At 39.2% G+C, this 25,751-nt stretch overlaps 1 protein-coding gene across 1 annotated transcript in view; it reads right to left on the bottom strand.

Annotated features, from left to right (window-relative positions):
* FAM53A (family with sequence similarity 53 member A) overlaps window positions 1-25,751 on the bottom strand; it is a 104,692-nt gene that overhangs the window by 35,903 nt on the left and 43,038 nt on the right. The window lies entirely within an intron of this gene.

Below are 25,751 nucleotides of genomic sequence, written 5' to 3'. Positions count from 1 at the left end.
CAATGAGGGGTGGGGGGACTGAAAGAGTGGAAATGGCAGAAGTGCTAAATGACATTTTTGTTTCAGTTTTCACAAAAAGGTTAGTAGCAACTGGACATCTAATAGTGAATGCCAGTGAAAATGAGGTAGGATCAGAGGCTAAAATAGGGAAACAAGTTAAGAATTACTTAGACAAGTTAGAGGTCTTCAAGTCAGCAGGGCCTGATGAAATACATCCTAGGGTAACTCAAGGAGCTGACTGAGGAGATGAGCCATTAGCTATTATCTTTGAAAAGTCATGGAAGACCAGAGAGATTCCAGAGGACTGGAAAAGGGTAATTATAATGCCAATCTAAAAAAAGGAAAATAAGGACAACCCAGGGAATTACAGACCAGTCATCTTAACTTCAGTACCCCCGAAAGATAATGAAGCAAGTAATGAATCATCTTCCAGATGTTCGCAAATTAAGGTGATAAGTAACCGTCTGCATGGATTTGTCAAGAACAAATCATGTCAGAACAACCTAATAGCTTTCTTTGACAGGGTAAAAAGCCTTGTGGATAGGGGGAAGTGGTAGATGTGGTATATCTTGGCATCAGTAAAGCTTAATGTCTCGCATGACCGTCTCAAACAAACTAGGGAAATACAATCTAGATCAGTGGTTCCCAAACTTTAACAACCTGTGAACACCTTTCACTAAAATGTCAAGTCTCGCGAACCCCCTCTTAAAAACAAATATTTCCAGGGATTTTCTCCTTTACCCGAGTATAAATTATAAAAGCAGTGATCTTGGAAATATAAGATTTGTTTTTATGACATGCTTATTACACACTATTATTAATTATTTATTACAGTATTTTTATTACATTCTGAAAACAGAAACACTCTTCCAAGATCTCACTTTCGTAGCTTGTATCACTTTGAATAAGCCTGTTCTAAAACAAGGCTCCTATGTTTCATCAAGGAGTATCAGATGTGAAACAGCATGAAGGTATTTAAGAAGCCAACTCAAAGAGTTCCTCCTGCACAAGCATTCAGGTCTTGAGCAGTCCAGGCAAACAACGCACGTTACAACAAAGTTTAAACTGTTCTTCATAATTTTAAAAATACCAGCTGCCTATTTAATTTTAAAAACAGCAAAAAATATCCACCTCCCTTTCCATTTCTTATAAGGAGTCTTGAAGTTTAAATCTCCTCAGTGTGATAGATATGCTTGCTTTGATCTGCTTAGCTCTTGGAAGTACAGGGGCTCTGGGCTGCTGGCCTTGTGCTGCCCGGGATCCCTAGGGACAGCTCTGTGCGCCATTAGGGAATTTTTTCCCCCGAGAACCCCCTATAACATTTCATGAACCCCAGTTTGGGAACCACTGATCTAGATGGAGCTACTATAAGGTGGGTGCATAACTGGTTGGAAAACCGTTCCCAGAGAGCAGTTATCAGTGGTTCATAGTCAAGCTGGAAGGGCATATCAAGTAGGGTCCCACAGGGACCAGTTCTGAGTCCAGTTGTGTTCAATATGTTCATCAATGATTTAGATAATGGCATAGAGAGTACACTTAAAGTCTGCAGATGATACCAAGCTGGGAGGGGCTGCCAGTGCTTTGGAGGATAGCATTAAAATTCAAAATGATCTGGACAAACTGGAAAAATGGTCTGAAATAAATAGGATGAAATTCAATAAGGACAAATGCAAAGTACTCTACTCAGGAAGGCACAATCAGTTGTATACATACAAAATGGGAAATGGCTGCGGAGTACTGCAGAAAGGGATCTGGGGGACATAGTGGGTCACAAGCTAAATATGAGTCAACAGTGTAACGCTGTTGCAACAGTCAGCAAAGGAGAACAGTACACCCATGACAGCTGCAGTACGCACCACTGAAAATTCTACCTTACCCCTGAAATTAAGGATTGCCAGATCATCACCACTATATTTTGTATGTTGTCATTTTGTTTAAAAAATTCACACTTGTTATACACTCTAAACACTCTTGCTTATAAAATACAATTGGGTCTTAGGAAAAAACTCATTGGTGGAGCCATCCAGAAAGACAGAAATATTAACAAAGTTGTAAACTAGGATCAAACGTCAAGAAATAAAGCAATATTTGAACTACAGAATAACTCATTATTCCAAGTCCTAGAATAAAACCACAAAGTCCATGTAGTGTTTTTTTTTAAATCTTGAGATATACAATGAGCAGCATGAATAAATAATTCTACAGTTACTATAGTTCCCTCTCGCCTTACCACTCCTATGTCTGTAACAGAATGGGACAATGCAAGTGACCTGAAAAAAAGAGACAGCTTTACTCCTCCAAGCTACCTTGTTCTCTCTTTAGTTCTCTCAAGAACTCACTTCAGCTACCCTTTCACCACTTTTGCTGTCATATCTAGCCTCAATCCCAGAATGTAGATAATTTATATAAATCATAATATGGTGATGGTCCAGGAGTCCCAGTTAGGATTGGAGCCCAACTGTACTAGGCTCTGCACAAAAACATGTAAAAAGACATCTGCCCAGAGGAACATTCAGCACACACAATGTTTAAAAATGGCTTCAAGAAAACCAGATGCATGCCGAACAAGTTATTGAAAATGGGATGCATATATTTTTGTAAAATATGAATGGTCCCTCCCCAAACAGGAACAATTGGTACATCAATCTTAATGGGACACCATCTCAACCTGTAAAAGGCAAGCATGTGAAGAACCGAGCTTGAAGCTATCAACATTCTTCCCTTCCTTCAAGCTGGGAAAAATTTGAATCTTGGAAACAAAAAAAAAAACAGGGACAGTATTAAACAATTTAGCCACACATTTAGACAGCCCCAGTCTCGCTTCTTGGTTCCAGGACGGATCACAATCAATGACATTTATAGCAGAAGTTCTCAAACCAATACTGGGGAATATCATCTTGGGAATGTTTGTACAAAGGGTAACGTCTCCCCTGTTACGGAGCTGTGGGAATTAAGAGGAGGTTCAAAGCTGCCAGGCATGGGGAGTCGGCTGCGGGGACTGAGCAAAAGCAGTCAGGCACCTTGTCTCAGCAGCTAGTTCTAGACTCTAAGGAAATAAGAGCCATCCTTTCTCTCACTTCTTAACAAGCCAGCTTGGGAGAGACCAAAGGGATGGGATGGTCGGACAACAACAACTTCCCCCCAGGTTACAATGTTGGTGGGGGAAGAGAAGAGATATCAGTGCTCCAAATGGTACTGTATTTTTGGAGCAGGGAAGGCACATTCCTCTGAATGGCTCTTAATTCACTACCTCCTCCCCCTACCAAAAGGGGCTGCAATAGATTTCTCCCCACTCCTCCATGCAGCTTGGTAGGGAAGTTCAGTGCTTCTCCTACAGCTGAGGAACACGCAGTAGTGGGGAAACAGATTGCTGCTGGGGGAAGCCAGCAAATTGGCATTCGCAAGGATTAATGCAACTCATTATGGTCCATTCATATTGAAATTCTTGGATTGGGATTGGAGTTCCTCCATCAACCATTTGGTATTTCCGTCTTAAGTAGTACATCCAAAGAGCCACTGCATTAGGGAATGGGTGGCCTAATGAGACTCAGTTATATATTGTAATCCACGGCTACCTTCACCTTTAATACAGAATGACAGACCATTAGGATCTGTGGCATTCATGGTTCACATTTATCCAAATTTAAGATTAGGGCAGCTACAGCAAACTGCCCCATTTAGGTGCATCCTTCAAGTTCCTGGTAAGTTACCAACATGGCCCTCGGTTAAGTAGAGTTTGGAGTCGGTCCCAGTTTGCCTTACAAGTCTCAAATGTGGATTTAGAGGATAAACTTATTTCTGCTGTTATTTATGGGTAATACAGCTATTTATTTACATACTGCAGATTCTTATTTCAAAATTGGATTTAAACACAGTTCTGAATATAGTGGTACAAGGAGATTTGAAAGAATAGAGAATCTCAGTGGGATGCATAATTTTCCTGCATTACAAAGTACACAAATCCTTCTGCAATGTATCTACTGCAAATGCGGGGGGGGGGGGGGGAGGGACCCCATTGTGTAGGGTAGTAGCTGAAACCCAAGAGTCCGTGTTCAGGAACATTAAGACAATATTTCCTGTAAGATAGACCAAAGTGAAAAAGGACTTTCATTATAATAAACACAGGCCAAATTCAAAGCACCCCAAATTGGTCACTCCGTTTGCTTGACAGACAGAATACAAGTTTGAAGCTTTTTTCCTGATTAGGTCACACTTTCTTCTGCTCTCAGACAAATTACTGTGATGTTTCATCATTACAGGAAAAGGGGAACTTTTCATTCACCATTAGTCTAGTTGGAGTACAGACACGTCAATCAGACAAGAAAGCAGAATTTAGTAACCTGACAGCTGCTTTCATTACTACCAAGGACCTTTAACAAAACCTAAAGTGGCTGGTGCTATTTCATGGATCTGTAATTAACTCCCACACTCCTCGCCCCACCATTGTAGAAGAATAAGATTCAGGATAACAAGGAAAGGTCATGAGACTGCAGTTAAATAAATGATTATGCTGTAAATGGAAGCCATTTAAAACCCAGAGATGTCTTAATCATGTCAGTTTCACACTACTGTTGCTTGGAGAAATTATGAACAGAAGCAAAGGCAGGCACTGGAGTTATTCATGAGAGGACCACAAAACAATTTAAGACAAAGACTGGGGAGGGCAAAATAGCAGAGACTTCTCCATTCCCCAGTCTTCAACCTTTCATGCAGCAGCTAGCAGTCTCTGGATGGTGTAGAAGGGACATAGTACTCCTGTCTTCCTTCTAGCTGCTTGAAAGTGGGGGAGCTTCCAGTCTGGCAGGGAAATACTACTAAGAGGCTGGTAAGAAAAATGGAGTCAGCCCTCCTCTCCCTCTCTTCCTCCCCCCACTCCCCCCCAAGCCCCTGTACCCTCTTGCTATCCATCAATGGGTCTCCGCACCTTGCTGGTCAGATTCCTCCTCCAGTGGGTCTTTCATATTACTTTGACTAGCAGACATACCCCTCCAGGCAATGGATATATTTTGCAAGCCCTGACTAAAGTGTATCAAGGATACCACTATCCCAATTGGATTAAAAAATTCTACGGAACCTGTAATGAGGAGAGAGGTGAACCTAATCTTCCTGGAAACCATTTGCCTACTGGAAGAGATTACAGGCATAATCCACAACCAGCACTTCGCATTTTGGACGATTTAAATTGAATCCACCATACTGGTACTAATTAATGAAGAAAGTTCTCCCTGTCACAGTGGAGCAAAGAATGTAAGATTTAAAGCCACTCCAAACAATGCAAAGAAACCCCAAAAAAGTGAGTAATATGCTTAGAATTCTCACTTATGCTAAAGCCATTTTATAAACACTCTTGTGTCAAAGTGGCTGGATTCTGGCCAGTGGAAGATTCTCTGTGTACTGTATAGGGGGAACTTCTCCTGTAATGTAAAGCTAGCAGAGCAAGCTCCTGAAACAGCAGTCCCCTCCCAAACACCACAACATAGGGCAAGAAGGGACCAAGGTAGCACACAACTCTGCTCTGCCTGATCCTCCACTGGTGTAAGTCTAACTTCCAACGGGGCTAACCACCTCAGTAGCAGGGACCCACAAACAACTGCCTTCACCATCACTCCCCAGCTTCTCTAAGTGTCGCTTGGACACTACACAGAAATGAGCCCTGAAACTTTCACTGCAGTCAAACCAATGTCTGCAAGACAATGCAATGCAGCAAGGATCAACGTATATTTAAAAATAAAAATAAAAACAGAAAAAATAAGATTCAGAGCATTACCATCTAAGAAGCAGAACTTCTAATGGAAGAGGGAGAGGCATGCCATTTAAAATGATTTAATGCAACAACCACTCCAATCTCAGTTGACGATACAACCATTGAGTGGGAATTACTTTATGTTTTAAATCCAGATCCATTCTCTCCCTCCGAGTAGGGAAACTTTCAGTAGTAAATGCACATGCTGAATTTTTGTACTGGCATTTTGCACACGTGCACACATGGTGTGGAATTAAAGAATGACTGGAAGGAAAAAGGAATTGAATAACTATTTTTAGAATAAATGTATTGATTTAACAACGCATGCATTTCTGCACAGGTTAGTTTACCACTTTTTAAGGCGTACAATACGTTCTTAGCTAAGTAGTACACAAGTTTCTGCCAGTCTAAGCCCAACAGTCAACATTACACAAATGTGTTGATTCACAGGAGGTAGTCTACCTCTTAGTTTAAATATTTAAATGATTTGAGACTAACACTAGAAAAGAAGTGAAGTGCCTACATTCTTTGGTCAAAAACAAAAAAAACCTACTACATTAATGAATTCTTTGAACATTCAAGAGCCCAATTTTTCTTTTAAAGAAGTCTTCCAATGCTTTTCACTTAACACAGAGTTAGGACAGGAAAAAATAGTCGGTCCAAATTCAGCCATGAACATGAAGGCACAAAACTCTCCAAGTGCTCTCTATGCATACCATCAACAGACTAGCTCCCAGGCAACAGGATGTACAAAAAGGTAAGAAAAAAATCTGTCTTTTGAAAATAACTAGGTTACAGACCACAAGGCCAATTCATAGCTAACTTTGATCTGCTCAATTGAGTAGGCTACGGAATGCAATTGTAAGGGCTTGTCTACACATACAGAGCTTCTCCCATCACCATAGGTACTCCACTGTAGCACTGTCTACACCAGATGTTAGATCACTGTAACTGGTTGTTTGGGGTGTGCATTTTCCACACCCCTGAGCTATGTAGTTATACCAACGTAAGTCTGACCAAGACTAGATGACATATTTCATATTGAAACACGTTATTGAGAGCAAGACCAGTAAGGTATGAAATTCAGCAGGATTACAGAGGGATGAACATCTGTATCAACCTTCACAAGAAGGACTATTACACTACTAAACTTCTACATCAGTACCATGAAAGCTATGACTATGGAGACCGGCCTTTTGAGGGAGAAGGAAGAAACAATTATTTGTTCTACACAGAAGACTCAGCTTACCCAAGCTCCAGTGCACCACAGATTTTACTCAGTGGGACTTGGGGAAAGACCGTAATTTTTTTATTTCTTGGGGGGGGGGGGCACGAGGAGGGGAAGAGCCCTACGAGCTAATCCCACCATTTGGAATTTTTTTTACTCTGTCCTTGAGCCTGGGGAGGTGGAGCTGCTGGAAGAAGTGCTAAAAATTCCAGCAGTGAATCTACACAGAATTTAAATATATTGAAATTATGTGGCTCTTCCAAATTGGATTTTGTTTGACCTCATGGCAAAATAATTTTAAAAAACCCTGACAAACGGGAATCATTGACAAACTTTCAATAAATCAGGGTGTGAAATGTTTACTGACAAGCGCAACACTATAGTTGAGGGTCAACGCCCTAACATGACAAGTTGCCATCAGCCACACTGGTAGTTCTGAGCAGTAACAGTGAAATGGACTAGAATCTTATCAGTTTTTATTATTTCTGCTTGGCAAAGCCATTGTATGAGCAGCAGAGATACTGAAGCTGTGTACGGACTCAGGAAGACAGCATTTAGTGATTCTGCTGAATGTAAACCAATTATGGGGCTAAAGATTTTTTCTCCTAAATGAAAAAGTAAGTTCTGTAATGACTTAAGCTTCTGGTGGCAGGTATGGAGAAGTTTAGTATTCACTACTGGCAAGTGGAATTTTCGAGACATGCTGAACTCACCAGTATTATTGCTAAAGTTTTGAAAATGGTTTAAAATAGGATTAAATTCAAATAATCAGACTAGTTAAATTAAATGAGTGAGGACCCATAATGAGACTATGGTGATCCCAACTCTACTTCGGCTGACACATACCCTAACATCTCAAGTGACATTCGCTGGCTCATCATTACAGGTTTAGAGCAATATTCAGCTATAGTGCGCAATATGTATGCTAGTGCGCTATACATAACTGGCCTCCCAAATGGAGGTAAATATCAGATCTGCAGATTAGTTCATCTTGAATCCTTGCTGACTGAGAACATATGCCATTAATAAGAATTGAGAGACTAAACAGGATATCCTGTGAAAGAAATTCACATTGCCTGTAAAGTGGGACAATTTGTCATTTTAGACGTTATGTAGTTAATTCTGATTTATAATTTCATCTAACAATTTCCCTAAACCAGCCCAAAAAAACCATACCATGCAATTAATAAAGCTTAGTGAGTAGTGAGAGTAGTAATGAAAACTTATGTTCCCTCTCAGTCTTCTCTTCTCCAAACTAAACAAACCCAATTTTTTCAAGCTTTCCTCAAAGGTCATGTTTTCCAGACCTTTAATAATTTTTGTTGATCTCCTCTGGACTTTCTTCAATTTGTCCACATCCTTCCTGAAATGTGGCACCCAGAACTGGACACAATACTCCAGTTGAGGCCTAATCAGTGCAGAGTAGAGCAGAAGAATTACTCTCGTGTTTGTTTACAACATTCCTGCTAATACATCCCAGAATGATGTTTGCTCTTTTGCAACAGTGTTATACTGTTGACTCATATTTAGCTTGTGATCCACTATGACCTCCAGATCCCTTTCCATAGTGTTCCTTCCTAGGAAGTCATTTCTTATTTTGTATGTGTTCAATTGATTGTTCCTTTCTATGTGGAGTACTCTGCATTTGACCTTACTGAATTTCATCCTGTGACATATTGTACCTGAAAATAGCACCCCATAACCCGCACATGTGCCACTTGTATATGGTTATTGTATTTTGTACAAAGAATGCCTTGTAAGGTATTCTATGAAAAGTCATGATTTATTGAAACTCACTGTTTTGTCAAAATATGTATATCATTATTGTATATGGAGTTATGAAATTCTATATGGTTGTTACTGAAATATGTTGAGAGTCTGGGAGACGCCCGCAGCTAGCCCTAAATTGGCAACAAAGGGGGTGACCCACACCCAGACAGGTGTTAAGCGACGATCACCAGCCACTGACCAGCAGAGGAATTGTAAACAAGAGATTTGTGATTCAGTAAGGCTTGGTCTACACTTACCCCCCAATTCGAACTAAGGTACGCAACTTCAGCTACGTGAATAACGTAGCTGAAGTTCGAAGTACCTTAGTTCGAACTTACCTCGGTCCACACGCGGCAGGCAGGCTCCCCCGTCGACGCCGCGGTACTCCTCTCGTCTAGCTGGAGTACCGCAGTCGACGGCGATCACTTCCTGGTTCGACTTATCGCGTCCAGACAAGACGCGATTAGTCGAACCCAGAACTTCGATTCCCAGCCGCCGAACTAGCGGCTGGGTGTAGACATACCCTAAGAGAGTTGCTCAAGCCCTTCACAATGGGGATTGCTTAACTCTGTGATTCAGCAAGACATCAGGACATTTGATGCTTGACTCCATGTTTGAGTCAGTATTTTTCCAGGCACTGGAATAGAGTATAAAATAAGGGACAGTGGAATCATGAGTCCACCTCTCTCCATCCCCAACCACTCTGAAGGCAACAAGAACGTTTGGAAGAAAAGACTTGGAACTTGGGAGATTGGTCCCAGGCTGAGCAGGGAATTCAGCCTGTGCATTAAGAATTGTGAACTGCTTACAACATCTAGTGGAATGAGAAAAACTGCTTGATTCAAAGCTTGCTTAGTCCGATAAAGTTTAGGATTTAGACTGCGATTTTACCTTTTATTTCTTATGTAACCAACTCTGACCTCTATGCCTAGCACTCATATAAATCACTTAAAAATTTATTTTATTTTAATGTTTTATCTTTACCGGTGAGTTGGTCTAAAAGTGTTTGGGGAATCTGCTTAGATTATAAAGGCGGGTGGCATGTCCACTCTCCTTTGATGAAGTGGCAAACTAATTAATGAGCTTGCACTGTTCAAGAGAGGGTCTTGAGCAGTGCAAGACGGTAGATTTCTGGGCTGCAAGGCTGGGGGGATTTGCAGTCGTCTCCCTGTGTATAGTTCAAAAGAGACAGAGACAGCATGTAACTTTGGGTGTGCCTTCACATGCTAGCGGCTGTGTGAGTGAAGCCTGAAGGGGCTGCTGGTCTCTAGTGGAGCATTGTGAAAGGAACCATAGTCCAGATTGTACCTCACCAGAGTGTCACACATCTTGTTTACAAAAATGTAATGCCTGCTTTGTACAGGGTTTGTGTTCTGAATTTTTCTTTATTCTACTAGTCTTCATTGGAGCTGTACCAGTCTAGAGAACTTGTCATTATTTTCCATTATAAAACCTTACTTTCAGCGGTGCAAAACCACCAAAAATATTATCTATTCCCAATTTCTGGAATATTAGGTTGCAGAAAGAGCTACGGAAGACAAAATATTCTTACACTTTTTTTAAAAAAGGCATCAGCAGTTCCCTCCCCACTACCCCAATCATAAAACTCAATGTTTTGTTCAAGTCTAATGTTTTCAGCACTGGGTTCAAAAGAACAAACTGAGGCAGACTAGATGACTCACTGTTGTACATGGCTGAGCCAGAAGCCAGCCACAAACAAAAAAAACATTGGGATGGTGGAGGACAGACAGACTGATTGTTTGGGACAGAAGAACACATACCCTTCTCTTGCATCTCCAAATGGCTTGATACAGAAATGGTATTACCACTTTCAAAACAGATGACACACCATGAAACAGCTGAGGTGATATTCTGAAATTTTAAAATCTTAACTCTGAATTATGGGAGTAAAAACAAGCACATTTTGGACAGTATATAAATAATAAATTAAGGACCTTGGACCAGCAATGAGATCTGGAGTGTCTACACTGAAAATATAAGGGCCCTTTTAACATGCACTTTAAGGGTGGAGGAGGCCTGGGGGAAAGGAAAGAATGACATTCTCTCAGTTTATGTCAATTTGCATGGTAACCCATAAATTACTCTATTTTTAGACAACACAAACAGCAAGCACTACATTATACTTATAAAATGCCCAAGGATTTTCAGTTGTCTAGCATGACTTTCACATAAAACTAAGTTTTGGTCCTCTACTAAAGAGGAAGGACAGACAAAATGCTTAGTAGTTCTCATTACATCTGTCTTCAATGAAGTAGGTAAATAGTATCAGGCTGTTTAATAAAAACAAGTTAGAGGAAAATGTGTGGACAGAAGTTAGGAACACAGTAAAGACCTCTTAGGTAATATGAATACATTCAAATGAGGAGGAATAAACTTACATCCTCTAAAGTCCAGAATGGTTCCATGGCATTCACAGCTGAATTACAGCCACTGTGAGAGCAAGGAGATTCTTGAGGGGGGAAGGAGAATGACTTACAAAAAAAATGGAAATCCATCAGTACAGTTCAAAGATTTCTAGCACACCTCTAGACAAGGCTAGCAATGAAACTGAACAAAACAAAGTATACCTTTGTAGCAAAGTTACAAGTTATTCACAAGTACAGAAGCTTGCGTAAAAGGCCATTTGTTCTTTTCAGCTCTGGGGTCTCTTTGGCTTGTGCGCTTGGCTCATCAGTTGAAAGCAACAGAGGAGGAGAGAGACGTAGGTGTGTGGGTAGATCACAGGAGGATTATGAGCCACCAATGTGATGTGGCTGTGAAAAAGGTTAATGCAATTCTAAGATGTATTGGGCGAGGCATTTCCAGTAGAGATAGAGAAGTGTTAAAATGCCATTGTAAGATCTCATTAGCAATACTGTGTAGAGTCCTGGTCAACTACGTTCAAGAAACATGAATTTACACTGGAAAAGGTGCAGAGACGAGCTACTAGGATGATCAAGGGAATGGAGGGCCTATATTATGAGAGGAGACTTGGAAAACAAACAAAAAGAAGGCTGAGAGAGGATATGATTGTTCTCTATAAATACACTAGGGGATAAATACCAGGGAGAAGGAAGAGCTATTTAAGCTAAAGGACCATGTTGGTCTAACAACAAATGGAATAAACTAACCATAAACAAATTCAGGGGGAGAAATGAGAAGGCTTTTAACCATCAGAGGGGTGAGGTTCTGGAACAGCCTCCAAACAGAAGTTGTGGGGGCAAACAACTTAATTAGTTTTAAGAGCTGGACAAAATTTATGAGTGCGATTATATGGTAAGATTGCCTGTGATGGTAGAGGGATGAGCTCAGCAGTCCTGGGGCTCACTCCCAGTTTCTCTCATGTTCCCAAAAATTCATGTTTCAGGATTTCCAACCGGCCACCCAAAAGGGATTTTCCCCCTCCCACTAGTTTTTTTTTTAAAATCTCTTTCCCCTGAAGCATCAGGGGTGGCCATGGCTAGAGATGGAACATTGGAAGGGGAGGGCCATATGGTACCGAGCACATACACACTCAGTGCACGGCTGGCTGTTCTTGCTCAGATGCTTAGGGTTTACCAGATTGCCATTTGTGGGATTGGGAAGGAATTTTCCCCATGTCAGATTAGCCGGGGGGGGGGGGGGAAGGAGGGGGGAGAGGAGGAGAAGAGGTCATCTTCCTGCAACATGTGGATGCAGGTAACTTTCCAGGATTATCTGGCTATATATATCACTTCTTCATTTCCCTGCCACTGGTGCACTTCAGTTCCTCCTATTCTCTTCCTGTGGCACACAAGTCTCATTTCCTGTAATACTGTGGTTTCATTTCGGTTGCTGGGTTTACTGTTTGGGTGCTGGTGGCCCATGATGTTCAGGAGATCAGACAAGACGATCTGGTGGTCCCTTCTGGCCACCACTGATTTGGAGACTTCTAAAAAAGATTCTCTTGATCTCTCAAGTTACCAGTTTTTCATTTCAGACTAAATTGTATATTGAAGTGCCATTTCCATACTATGAACGTATGAGAATGTTTATATGGGATTTACATACAACTATTCCCCCTGAGGAAATGACCTGTAGTTATTTTAATAAACTGTAGTTATTTAATAATCCTCCCTAAGGATTTTCCACAACACACTCCGAGCCCCAGAGTTCAGCATCAAGCTCAACACTTGAGCTTGGATCCCTTGCATCATAAACATAATAGCACTCCTGTGGTAGTTGTGGTGTTTGATTAACTTTAGGCATCCAGAGAGGCGAGGCAAGGCATGCAAAGTTCTAAGCTACCAAACACTTCTACAAATACTCGGGCACATAACACTAAAATGAGAGGGACTGTTTTTGTACATCTTGTACAGCGCTTAACACCTTTATCAGCAAATTTTTATTAAGTGATGCTGCTGTTAAAATTGCCACACAGTATTCTCAGCTAGAACTTTAGCACTTCATATGCTAGAAATCTTCAGAAAAAAACTTGCCTATGAAAATTAAAACATACCTGTTTTCAGCAACCGCAACACTATTCTCAAGTAACAAGAGCTATACACATTATGGATAAGTCATTCATTTGATGTTATATTAATATAATTACTCTTTAATACCATTAAATGTTCATTAAAGCTGTATTCTATAGTACATTTCCACCTTTCACACCACATATACGCATTCAACTTGTTCAGATTTGCCAGGGTAGAAAAAAAATGCAGAAAACCTAAAAACTACAAAATCCAAGCTTATGGAACTGAGCTAGTACTGTTAGATAATAGCCCAACGCCCAATGGGAAATAAAGATTTCCAACAAGGTCAAACAGCTGCTTTGAAAACTATCTGAACTATTAGTTAGAAAGTACAAAAGCCTACTTCTCAAAAATAGTCTAGCATCTGCACTAGAACATTATCAGTAGTTATTTTCCTCTATAAAGGACACTGCTCTAGCTAAGGAACACAGCAGGATACAAGTACTAGAAGATAGAAATCTTTACTGAAGAAAGTTTAAAAACAGTGTGGTTAGAGGTAGATAGGTTTTAGTTCATACGAGTGTTTGCAATTCAAATCATTTAAAGTTAAGTTGCTTCATAAGTAACACAGCCAAACTGGAAGTGCACAAGCTCATACAAAGAAAGATAGGGTTTCCTTCCCCAAATCAGTAATCAACCTTAGCTTTTATAAGTCACGTTCCTGCTCGCAGTTTAAAAACAACCTGAAGCGTGACAGGAAAATTCACCACATAACTGAACAACTCATGATGTTTTAAGAAACTAATACTAAGCACACTAATATTTTAGCTCATGAAAAGTGAAGTCAGCTTGATCAAGGCAAGTCAAGGAACAGATCAGTTTCTTCATTTTGTATTTCTTCACAGCAGATAAGACCAATTTACTTTTACATGAAAACTTTTTACTGCTACAAGCACCTTTTTCAGTGACCTGCAAAACAAAAATATTGTGTTTGCATGTGGTTTTCATTATTTTGTTTTAGACATTAGAAAGGTCTGTCTTGCCTACCTTATTTTACTGGCAGACTAGCACTAGGACTGGAGAACTAGTGACATGACACCACAAATGGCAAGAGATGAGAACCCAAGCAGTTGAGAGGGGCTGGGCAGTCTAAACTGCTTAACTCTAAAATTCCTGACAGGGTATGTCTACACAGCAACTAGACACACACGGCTTGCCAGCCGACACGAGCTGTGGGGCTGTTTCATTGTTGTGTAGACTTCTGGGGTCAGGCTGGCTCCCAGGCTGTAGGACCCTGCAAGACACATACAAAGAGCCACCCACATGCACTCCACATTAGTGACCAAGTTAACATAGTACAGCTAACTTTTTTTAAATAAAGTGAACACAGGAGGCAAAAGTAGTCATAGTACACTGATTAGATATCAGTGAACTGAACAGGTTCATAGGATCCCACAAGTTAACTGGATTACATTCTGCCCTTCAGAAGAATTTGGTCTCATCTTCCATCCCTATTTGGTTTATAATCACTGATATAGCACTTTCCATACTAATCACTTCCAAAATGCATTATAAAAAGGTAGGTTAGCATTACTTTCCCCCATCCCCCACCCCATTATTCAGATGGGGAGCCAAGACAGAGGTTAAGGATTTGGATCAGAAGCCACATTTTCCAAATCCTAGCCTGGGATCCAAATCAATGCCCTTGTTCACAGCAGTTTTCTTCCATCTGCTCCCTTACTTTATTTGCAAGTGGGTTCTATATAGTTACAGTAGTTTGCAACTACTTTGCTCTCATTTTCTTGATCAGGATCCTAGCCTGAACCAAAACAAAACAAAAAATCCACAACCTAGATATAGACACTATAAATATGGCAAATCTTATTTTTAAATGTACAAGTTTGGCAGAGATCAAAGCAATTGTTCTTACAGACCTGCTGCACTCAGCCTTTGTAAATATAAATCCCATGTGAACAGACAAGAAACATGGAGGTCTTCTGCAAAGAAATTGATATAGTCATATTTTGGATGGAGGCTGGAAGACAAGTTGGGGTGAAAGTGGAGGAATTTATTAACCATTCAAAGCACTACAAAATTTCCACTTACAAACTTTTAGGCCCTTTGCCTCTGAATGAGCTTTGAGCACCAAGTTGTAGGCCACCACCACAGCTGATCTTTGACCTTGATTGAATGGGTGCCTTGCAAGAGTCTCAAGAGTTGTCCCAGAACATCTCTTTAGCATACTTGATATGGCTCTCCATCTGGGCAGATAACTCCCCTTGCATTAGGCAAAAGGGGATGGGGACTAGCCCAACATGACATGACATCTGAAGTCCCATATCTCATATTTACACTCCCCATGTTTGAGTTTGGAGATATAATTGCACTACAGAATATTGTTTAAAGCTGCAATAGCGTATAGATTCCTGAAGTATTTCTGGGAGAAGAGGAGATAACCTGTCCATGAATTTCAATGCAATTATGGATGTATGACAGATGCGTACCACCAATATTGGCAACTTTTTGCTATTATGGATATACCTTGTGACAAGAGTTAAAAATTAAAAAAAAAAGATTCAGGGACACTGTTTTAGAACTTCATTTTTGCTAAAGTAAGTAATGTAGGCCACACTACTGCTAATAATTCAACCATACATAACCCAAAGATCACAGAAAAGGACCAACATGACCTCATTTTAAGAGCCACAATGCATACCATGAGTGGAAAGTAAGGTTCAGCTAGCTGTTTAATTACTAAATACTACACTGCTGAGCAGAGTAAGCATAGGACATTCCTCTCCCACTCTAAAAAGACAGTTCAGAAGCCAAACTGAGAAAATTATTCATACCCCAGTGTAGAGCGGGTCATTCAAAATATGTGGAGACACATTAACCTAAAATATATCTCCTAAACAGAGATGAAGTCTCATTGGAAACAAAATGAGAAGTTATTGGGGAAAACTTAATTTACAGAAAAAATAGCATTTTTCTTACATAAACACATCTACAAGCATAGGTATACTTGGAAGAATTAGATTTTTAATCAGTAAATGCCAATTTCACCATATGCACCCAAACCAACAAAAAAAATTTCCACCAATAAGTTTACAGTAGACAAAGAAAGAAAAAATGATGCTTGAGAACTTAGTTTGATTTAACGATATTTACTTTGTATATTCTGACATATGATGTTGACAATTTGCATTTTAACAGTCATAAAACTTTAACTTTTTTAATCTGAATGTCTGTCATTAAATGATTGTCTGACCCTTGCTGTCTGAACTCCCCCCGCCAAGTAGCTGACAACTGTGAAAATTCAAAATCAATTAAAATTGAAAAAGTGCTTTAAAACAAACATCGATATCAGTCAAAATGATAAAGAAATACAAATCGAATACTGCCAAGCCTAAATATAGGTTTGTGCCACAAATACTATGACTATACCTCCCTCATAAGACCACCTCCTACAGCAAGGAGGCTCCTTTCCCCAACTTCCAGTCTGTTCCCTAGACAAAGGCCATTTGCTCAATGTGGTTCTGCTAATGATGCCAGACTTGATATTCCATTTGTCCCTTTCTCCAACAAGCATTTGACTTTATCCTGCCATCCCCCTATGCTTGGAAGGCCCTTCTTCCCATTTTGGTCCACCAAGCCATTACTCCCTACTCATACAGGCCTCAATAGCAAAGCACTTAAGCACAGGCTTACTTTAAGTCTATGCTTGAGTCAAACGGACTTCATAAGGACTCAAACACATTAAGTGCTTTGCTGATTTGGAGCCTTAAATGCCTTCTGAAAACTCACTTATTCCACAATAGTGTTAACATTCACTGATATATATATCTTTATTTTCAGTTTTTACTTCATTGGGACTTTGTATGGGCACAGAGGTACATACTAGTAATGCCAAATGCAGTATGGGGACCATAGTTTCTTTCTTGCTTAAAAGGCTCTTATAAAACTTTGGCAAGGGAGCAGAAAGCTCTTGAAATTAAAAAACAAACAAAAAAACCCAATTTTTTTTTAAAGACCTATTTGAAATACATGATCAGAAACTGGATTTTTTCAAAGTTAGTCATTTCCACAAATTCCAGTTGATAGTATCCCTTTTAGAGAGTTAAAAGGGCTCAAAAAACCCAAAAACAAATGCATAGTACTTACTGATCGTACACTATATTCAGTATCAATTCTTGAAAGAGATATCCGACCCATACCAAAAAACCATGCAATATCTTAGTTGGAACCTATCCCAGGAAGCATATCAGCATTCCATACATACTAAAATTTAAAGCTATGGAGACTGATACAAATAGTCTTTGTATTCTTATCTATCTCAAAATGCCTGCTGTACTGTATATGAATAAGGAGTGGCAAAAATGTTTGCAGGAATAAGTTTCACTCTTAATAAAAGATGCCCAAACAAAAATCTTTACTTTGGAGTTCAAGCTTATTTATGTTTTAAAAATGGTAATGCTGTTATTTATTTTGCACAAGAGTATATTGCACCTGTAACTGTCAGTTACTTCAGCTGACTTATCAAGTTTAAAAAAAAAATCCTCAACAAAATCTTCATTAATGTTTGAGTCCTAAAATGTTCAAGACTGACTGAGAATTTCTAAACTTTTCTTTCCAGCTTCTTGTATCTTCCAGAGAAGAGCACACACCAGTTTGAATCTGTTATGTATGTTTATGTTGTGGTTCAACATTTCCTCATTAAAAGATTATTTCATCAGGTACCATGGTGACTGGCACCATGTAAGAACCTAGACAGATTTCTAAATACTATTCTCCATTTCAACAAGAACTATTTAAAATTGAAATGGGATCTTGAATATTTCAATGAGTTAATGCTGCAGAAAATTTTTGGACAGTAAGAAAAATTCTGTAGCCACTTAGAAAATAAAATAGATTTAAATAAAAATATATCTGTAAAATACTATTCCTTATTGGAAATAAGCCTGCTGGGCCTGTTGTGTGGAGGTGTGTGTATGATGGGAATGGACCTAAAATATCTATAACTAGGGTTCCAAGAAATGTTTTATTTTTCAGGATTTTTTTTTCTTTCATCTATTACAAATGTGTTTTATTTTTTATTACACCCATCTGGGGGTGGGGGAACTTGGCAAGTCAGTGGAGAACAGCATCCATTACAGTTATAGGCATCATCAATACTTATTATCGTTTACTACTAGCCTCTCGGTCACACAGGGAAATGAATGCAGAGAACCTGTGTAGATCAGCAGTTCTGCAGGATAGCAACAGCCCAAAAGGAGACACAGACACACCAAATGAGCAGGATGACTTTTTTCTTGCAGCAGCTAAAGGGACCAGGAATCCTCACCACAGTCCAGAAATGCAGTTTAGCTCATGATAATGCCACTATCCTAACATGACAACTTGTATTGATTCAAGTACCAGTATTTATTTTTGCCAACATTTTAAGTATTGCCCCCTCCTTTGTCCAGGAGGTCTGGGCTGTCCATCATTGTGCATAATTGTTCAGACAGTGTGCCCTTCTCCAGTGCACCACAGAGATCAAAACTCGTCTGGTGGTGCATACGCAGAGCAGATCATGTTATACTGAAGTCACTAAGCAACCCCCTTGCGGCTCAGCAAGGATTCCCAGCCTCAGGTAAAAACAGGCCAAAATGCAGTTATATGTATATAGCTTTTATTCACAATATACACACAATCCCAGCAGTGAAGGAAGATAGAAGATTCTGGAGGTGAGCCACTGGCTAGGTAAGTGGTGTAGGATGGAGGGTTTTGGTTTTGTGGAACATTGGTTCCCCTTCTACTCAGAAGGAGGCTTTCCAAACTATACAGCCACCGCTCTCCACAAAAGGTGGACCAATCTCCTTGGGGACAAGCTAGCTAGAGTTGTTAGATTAACACCCTCCTGACTAAGAGGAGGGTAAAAAGAAGGAAGATATGAGCTCTCAACTAACAAAACTGGAATTCTGAGAACACAATCAAGGAACCAAAGGATGTGAAAATAATTGAATATACACCAGTGCTAGGCACCTGGGTAACAGACCACAGGAATTGGATTGCTCATTTAGCAGCATAAATGTGGCCTAGAGTTGGTATTACTGAAACCTGGTCTGATGATTCGCATGATTGGAACCTTGACATCAATGGTTATAACCTACTTATGAAGGATCAGGTGGCAAAAGGGGAGTAACAATTTCAAAAATGGCATTACCTGTTTCCAAGTCACCGATAACTCTGAAGAAAATGAACTCGAATGCTTATGGATGAACATCAACCAATAAAGCACAATATGCGGTATTGGTGTCTGCTACAGAGCACCAAATCACACTATGGAACAAGATGATTAGCTCTTTATGCACCTATCTATAACATGTAGAAAAGAAAAAGAAAAAAAAGCTGTGTGATCCTGGGGAATTTCAATTAGAGTGACATATGCTGGAGGTCTCAGGTTGCCAATACTAAAATATCCTTAGATTTTCTAGATATTATAGATGACAATTTCCTAACCCAAAAAGTGCTGCAATCAACATGGGGGAATTGTATTGACAGATAAAGAGGAAATAATCGCAGAACTAAAAATTAATGATACTGTAGGTACAAGTAATCATGACTTGATCGAGTTGATAATGTGCAAACAGAATAAAGTCCAGACCAGTAATATATACACACACAGTTCTTTGAAAGGGGCAATTTCAAAGGTGAAAACAATTATGAGCCAAATTAGCTGGGAGAAAATTTAAAATCAGAAAAAATGTGAATGACAACTAAGAATAGTTTAAGAACACTATTAGATCTCTCAAAAGCCACAATCTTCCAATGGAGAAAGAAGGCCATATTGGTTTAAAAAAATTACCTCGTTTAGAGACAAAGTGAAGGAAAATATAAAAATAAAAATTAATATATTAACAAATGGAAGAAAGGAGAAGTTGATGGTAATGAATATAAATCAGATGCTAGGAATTGTGGAAAATTGACAATGGAATCAAAGGAGCACAAATAGAAATATATAGCCAGCAGAATTGAGGACAATAAGATATTAGGAACAAAAAACCCTAACAATGGTATTGGTCCATTACTAGATGGAAATGTTAGAATTATCAATAGAAATAATGCAGAAAAGGCAGAAGTGTTCAATAAATATTTGTTCTGTATTTGGAAAAAACAAATGTAATGATATCATATAACACTTTTTCCTATTCCTCTAGTATCTCAGGAGGACGTTAACCAACAGCCACTAAATTAGACATTTCTAAAACTCAGGAGATCCAAAATCTTGCAGCCAGGATTTTTTGAAGAGCTGGCTGAGGAGCTCACTAGATCATTCATGTTAATTTTCATTAAGTCTTGGAACACTGGAGAAGTTTCAGAAGACTGGAAGAAAGCTAATATTTTGACAATATTTTAAAAAGATAAACAGGATGACCTAGGTAATTATAGGCCTGGCAGCCTGATGTTAATCCCAGACAAGACAAGGATTCAATTAAAAAAAGAACAAATCAACATGGGTTTACAGAAAATAAATCCTCTCAAATAACTTGAGAGCTTTTTAAAACGAGATTACAAGATTGGCCGAGAAAGGCAATAGTGTTGACGTAATATACTTAAGACTTCTGTAAGGTGTTTAGCTTTATAATCAAATGTCATGCAGTACCAAGTCAGAGTAATATAAAATTAACATGATCCACATTAAATGGATTAAAAACTGGCTAACTGGTAAGTCCCAACATGTAGTTGTAAATGGAGAATGGTCATTGAGTGGGTTTGTTTTCAGTTGGGCCCTGCAGGGATCGGTTCTTGGCTGTACACTATTTAACATTTTGTCAATGACCTGGAAGAAAACAAAATCACTGATAAAGTTTGCAGATGACACAAAAATTGGGGAAGTGGTAAATAATGAAAAGGACAGATCACAGATACAGATCAATCTGAATCACTTGGTAAACTGGACACAAGCGTGTGTTTTAATACAATTAGAAACAAAGAATGTAGACCATACTTATAAGACTCTTTCCAAGGAAGCAGTGACTCCGAAAAAGAAAAAGAAAAAGAAAAAGAAAAACACACAAACAAACAAGATATGGGGAAGGTGGTGGAATCATTTGAACATGAGCGCCCAGTGCGATGCAGTGGCCAAAAGGGCTAATGCAATCCTTGAATGCATAAACAAGGGAATCTTAAGTAGCAGTAGAGAGGTTACTTTACCTCTGTATTCAGCACTGTGACAGGTGCTGAGTAAGGAGGACTTAATCAGCCCCCTGCCACTCCACCCCCAAATCAAGGGGAATGGATTGGGGCTGGTTGAAGAGCCCTGTGCTTGCCTGGCAACAAGGAACAGCTGCCAGCCTAATTAGCCAGGGGCTATAAAGGCTGGCAGGAAGGAAACCAGAGGAGGGAAAAGTGGGGAAGAGAAAGGCCAGGCACAGAGAGGGGTGGGGCCCTCTAGTCTGCTGTTGGCCAGGCCTGCTGCTGGCAAAATTTGGCTGTGAAAACCTGTACGTAGATAGTAAGGTGGTGGTGGGAAAGGGCTGTAAATAAAGAGCACAGGTGTTTGCATGAACCTGAGAAGTCCCTGACTGATTTGCAAGGGAAGCAGGGGCAGAAACCAGAGGGGCCCAGCTTACACCTTGCTACAAGCACCAGCACAACTGCTGCAGGAATACTGTGGCCCATTCTGGTCCTCATACTTCAAAAGATGTTGATAAATTGGAGAGAGAGTTCAGAGAAGAGACAAGAATGACTAAAGGGTTAAAAGACATGCCTTACTGAGATAAATAGATTGAGCTCCTTGAATCCTTCATTACATGGGGAAACAAATATTTGATAATGGGCTCTTCAATCTAGCAGAGAAAGGTATAACATAATCCAATGGCTGGAAGGTGAAGCTAGACAAATTCAGACTGGAAATAATGCATATTTTTAATATTTTAATTAACCACTAGAACAATTTACTAACAGTTGTGGTAGATTCTCCATCACTGGAACTTTTTATATCAAGATTGGATGTTTTTCTAAAAGATGCTCTACAAACTATTTTGGGGAAGTTGTGGCCTTTGTTATACAAAGGAGGACAGACTAGATGATCACAAAGGTGCCTTCTGGCCTTGGAATCTAACTCAACTACAGCTGTTCCAATTTAAACATCCTGCAAAGATTGCGTCATTTCACCTGAAGTTTACCAAATCTTTGCTGTACAGGCCCTCAGGGCATGGAACTCATTCCCACATGGAGCTTGCTATTACTCTCAAACTTTGAGCACATCTGAAAACAACCTTTCAAAAAGGGCAAGGGGATTATTTAGTTAGGTTTATGGTAAAAAACGACCATCTTATTTTGCACCTATCACCACAACTGTTTTCAATTACTTCTGCACTGCATTTGTAGGGGAAATCTGAAGGGGTTACTTTATCATTATGATTATGTGTATTTCCTTCATGAACAAAGAAACAAGACTGAATCTACACCCAAGATCATCCTAATTTTTTAATATAGTAGTTAGAAGATCATATTTATATATAGCATTTTAAGTCTACACACCACTTTCAGAGCTAGCCGCATTTCTTACCCTGAAAGGCTTATGGTCTAAGGTAGATCAGACACAGAACAACAGTTCTTCCAATGAATGGAGATAGAAGGAAGGATTCCTATTAGATTTTGAAGGACTATGGGAGGGAGGGAGAGAGAGAGAAAATATAACTGTGCTTGGTGGACAGGAAGAGGAGACTTCTAAGTACAACGAACAGCAGGAATAAAGACATTAAACAGAGTGCAGGAGAAGAGATACAAGAAGGAGCATCAAGTAAGGTGGGGGAGTGGGAGGAAATGAGAACAACCATAGAGGCTTGGAGGCTAGATTATGTAAGGGTTTTGGAGAAAGGTGCTCAAATTTTTATGCTTAAAATGCAGTGGTGAAACAGTCCTGGCTTTTGTACAGTTATAGATTCTTGTGTATTTACAGCAAACAAGTGGTTTAATTTGCAGGGATAGTGCAATAGTGTTAACCCTATGTAAGAGTGCAGAGACACTACTAGCAGAAAATAGACCTTCACCATAAAAAGTTTCAAGAAATTAAAGCACACATTTCTCAGGGTTTCTTCCTTCCAAAAAGACTGCTACACCACATATGTATGTGAATATTATATACTAAAAAACAGTCATTCAAAAATTAGAAATAGATCAATAGTGGACAAAGTTAACTGAACCACTAGTAGTGAAAATGCAAATTGGCTTCAGTTTCTGAAATATTCTTATTTTAGACAATTTAAGCAGGTGCTTAGCTTTCAGTTTGGCAGACTATTATAGACTAGTATCAGAAACTGGGGCAACCTTTGACTAAAACCAAGATTGCCCCTTTGGATATTTTTCTTACATGGCTCAGATTCATCAGTATTAGGCAAATCAAAAACTACCCAAAATGAAGCTTTTTGCAAATAATTTCCCCCAAATCCTATAGCCTATTAGAGGAATGACAGAAATTGTATTTTAATGAGTTAGCATTAATTTACAGTAAGCTTTTTTTGGTAAATAAAAGCTAATTCCATAATCTGTTTTAGACTTCTGCCAATCGTTAGCACAGAAAGATCTTACATGACTGATTAATCAAGACTCATTTGTAATAAGCCTAACTGCATATTTTAGATGAAGTTAAAATTAATAAAACACACCGATGTCACAATCTATTGATATTTTGTGAATAAGGAGTCCTTAAAAGCCAGAAAGGCATGTAATAATTGAGAGTTCAACATGGAGCAGATTTCTTGGCTCCAATCCTGCATCAAGCCTTGTGTAGATACTGCCTGGCACTTGCTGCAGGATCAAGGCCCATGATCTCATTTCAAATCCAAGTCTTGTACAGTTTTTAACTAAAATTTTTCAAAATTACTTCACGTGAAAGAGAACCAATAAAATCAATATCAAAAGAAGAGCACGGACTCACATAATACAAAAATATATTAGTCAAGGTCTTATCACAGAGAATCTTCAATTTATCTGGGGGATAAATAAAAGGACTAGCTTAAGATGTTGACTTTATAGTTAATGAAGGTTTGCTAAAAAAATTCACTTAGTACACTAGAAATTTAATGACCCTCAGAATTTTTTTTTTTTTTTTTTTTTTACTGTTTACTTTCATTAAAGGTTCACACACTACATACCTTTTAAATGGGCTAAGATCACATAACTGCAACTCTCCTCCCCTACCCATATAAAATTCATATTATGATTCTCATGAACTAAAACTACCCATCTGACCAATGATCTGATCATCCCAGGAAAGACCAGTTTCAGAAGACTCTACGACTTATTGTCTACTAAAGGAAGAGGCGGTGTCAATTTTATTCACATCTGGCTATCCTACTTCTGCTACTGTACCTAAAGTTACCCAATTGTTCTTTTATTTCCCACTGGTCTTAGAGGTTATTCTGGGCTCAGACACTCTCTGGGAACGAATACTACCTTTCTGAAAGCAAGGAAATATGCCTATTTCGTATTTGATCTGCCAAAATTAATTTTGCTTACCACAATACAATAAAGGTAAGAATCAGTCCAGCTGAAAGACATCCAACAGTTAAAAGTTCATCCCACAGCACTTTACCAGAACTTCCCTATGTCCTCATCTAAAATTCACCAATAACTGGTAACCACAGATTTCCAGGGTCCCACTCCTTTCAACTTGTTCCTTTGAAAGATTTGGTAGTTCTTACGCTAACATTAACACATCATTTCTCATCTTATCTTTCCTTATCATCCTTTTACACTGTCTCCCTCACCAGGCTATCACTAGGATAGCTCTATTTTGAAGAGGAAGGCAGGTTACATGAACCTCTCCAAGGCTGGTGCCAATGATTTAACAATCTTATGGAAGATGTGTTAAAGGGTGTGGATGATGCTGACCTATGATGACACCACAATGCCAGATTTCTTTCTATGGCCCAAGTGATAGTACTTGATATTGCTCCCATGGACACCAAACAATGGGATTCTATTTTTAACTGCAGCACGTGCTTAAATCTACATCAGCACTGCATAGTTATGAAAATGTTAACCCATGGACAAAGTCTACACTTCCCCCAGCTCATGATTATGCAGATAATGGGGAAGAAGAAAAAAAAAAAAAGTTACTCATTCAAAGAAAATTCTCACACCCAGTTGAGTGGGGAAATAGAATTTTGCACAGCTGGTCTAAAGAATGCATTTTTCTAGTCCTGTGGGACAATGTTTAGAGAAGCCCTATGAGGATACATCTGTTTCCACTGTTGTCTCTTTATTAGCAGTTTCTTTAATTGCATTCACCTACAGGATTTTTTGATGCACATTTATCTATGCTATTGTAGTCGGCCAATATATGTTCTGCCTCATTTTTTCTTTGACTTACAGAGGTTTTAGAGCCATAAGGGATTACTTAAACCAGAACACATTTGCACCACAATAGAATGTTTTACTACTGCACCTAATCCCATCTCATGGGAACAGACTTACTTAACTGACTACTTTTCCCTTCACTTCCTCCCTGAAGTTGCTGTGGCATTTCAGAAGCAAGCCCGAATTTTTTTTCGGCCCCAACCCTGTTAAAGTGTTTTTATGC

The sequence above is a fragment of the Emys orbicularis genome, chromosome 5 (assembly GCF_028017835.1).
Source record: "Emys orbicularis isolate rEmyOrb1 chromosome 5, rEmyOrb1.hap1, whole genome shotgun sequence".
Lineage (NCBI taxonomy): Eukaryota > Metazoa > Chordata > Testudines > Emydidae > Emys > Emys orbicularis.
The sequence above is the reverse complement of the archived record's forward strand: the minus strand, read 5'-3'. Positions and strand labels throughout refer to the sequence as shown.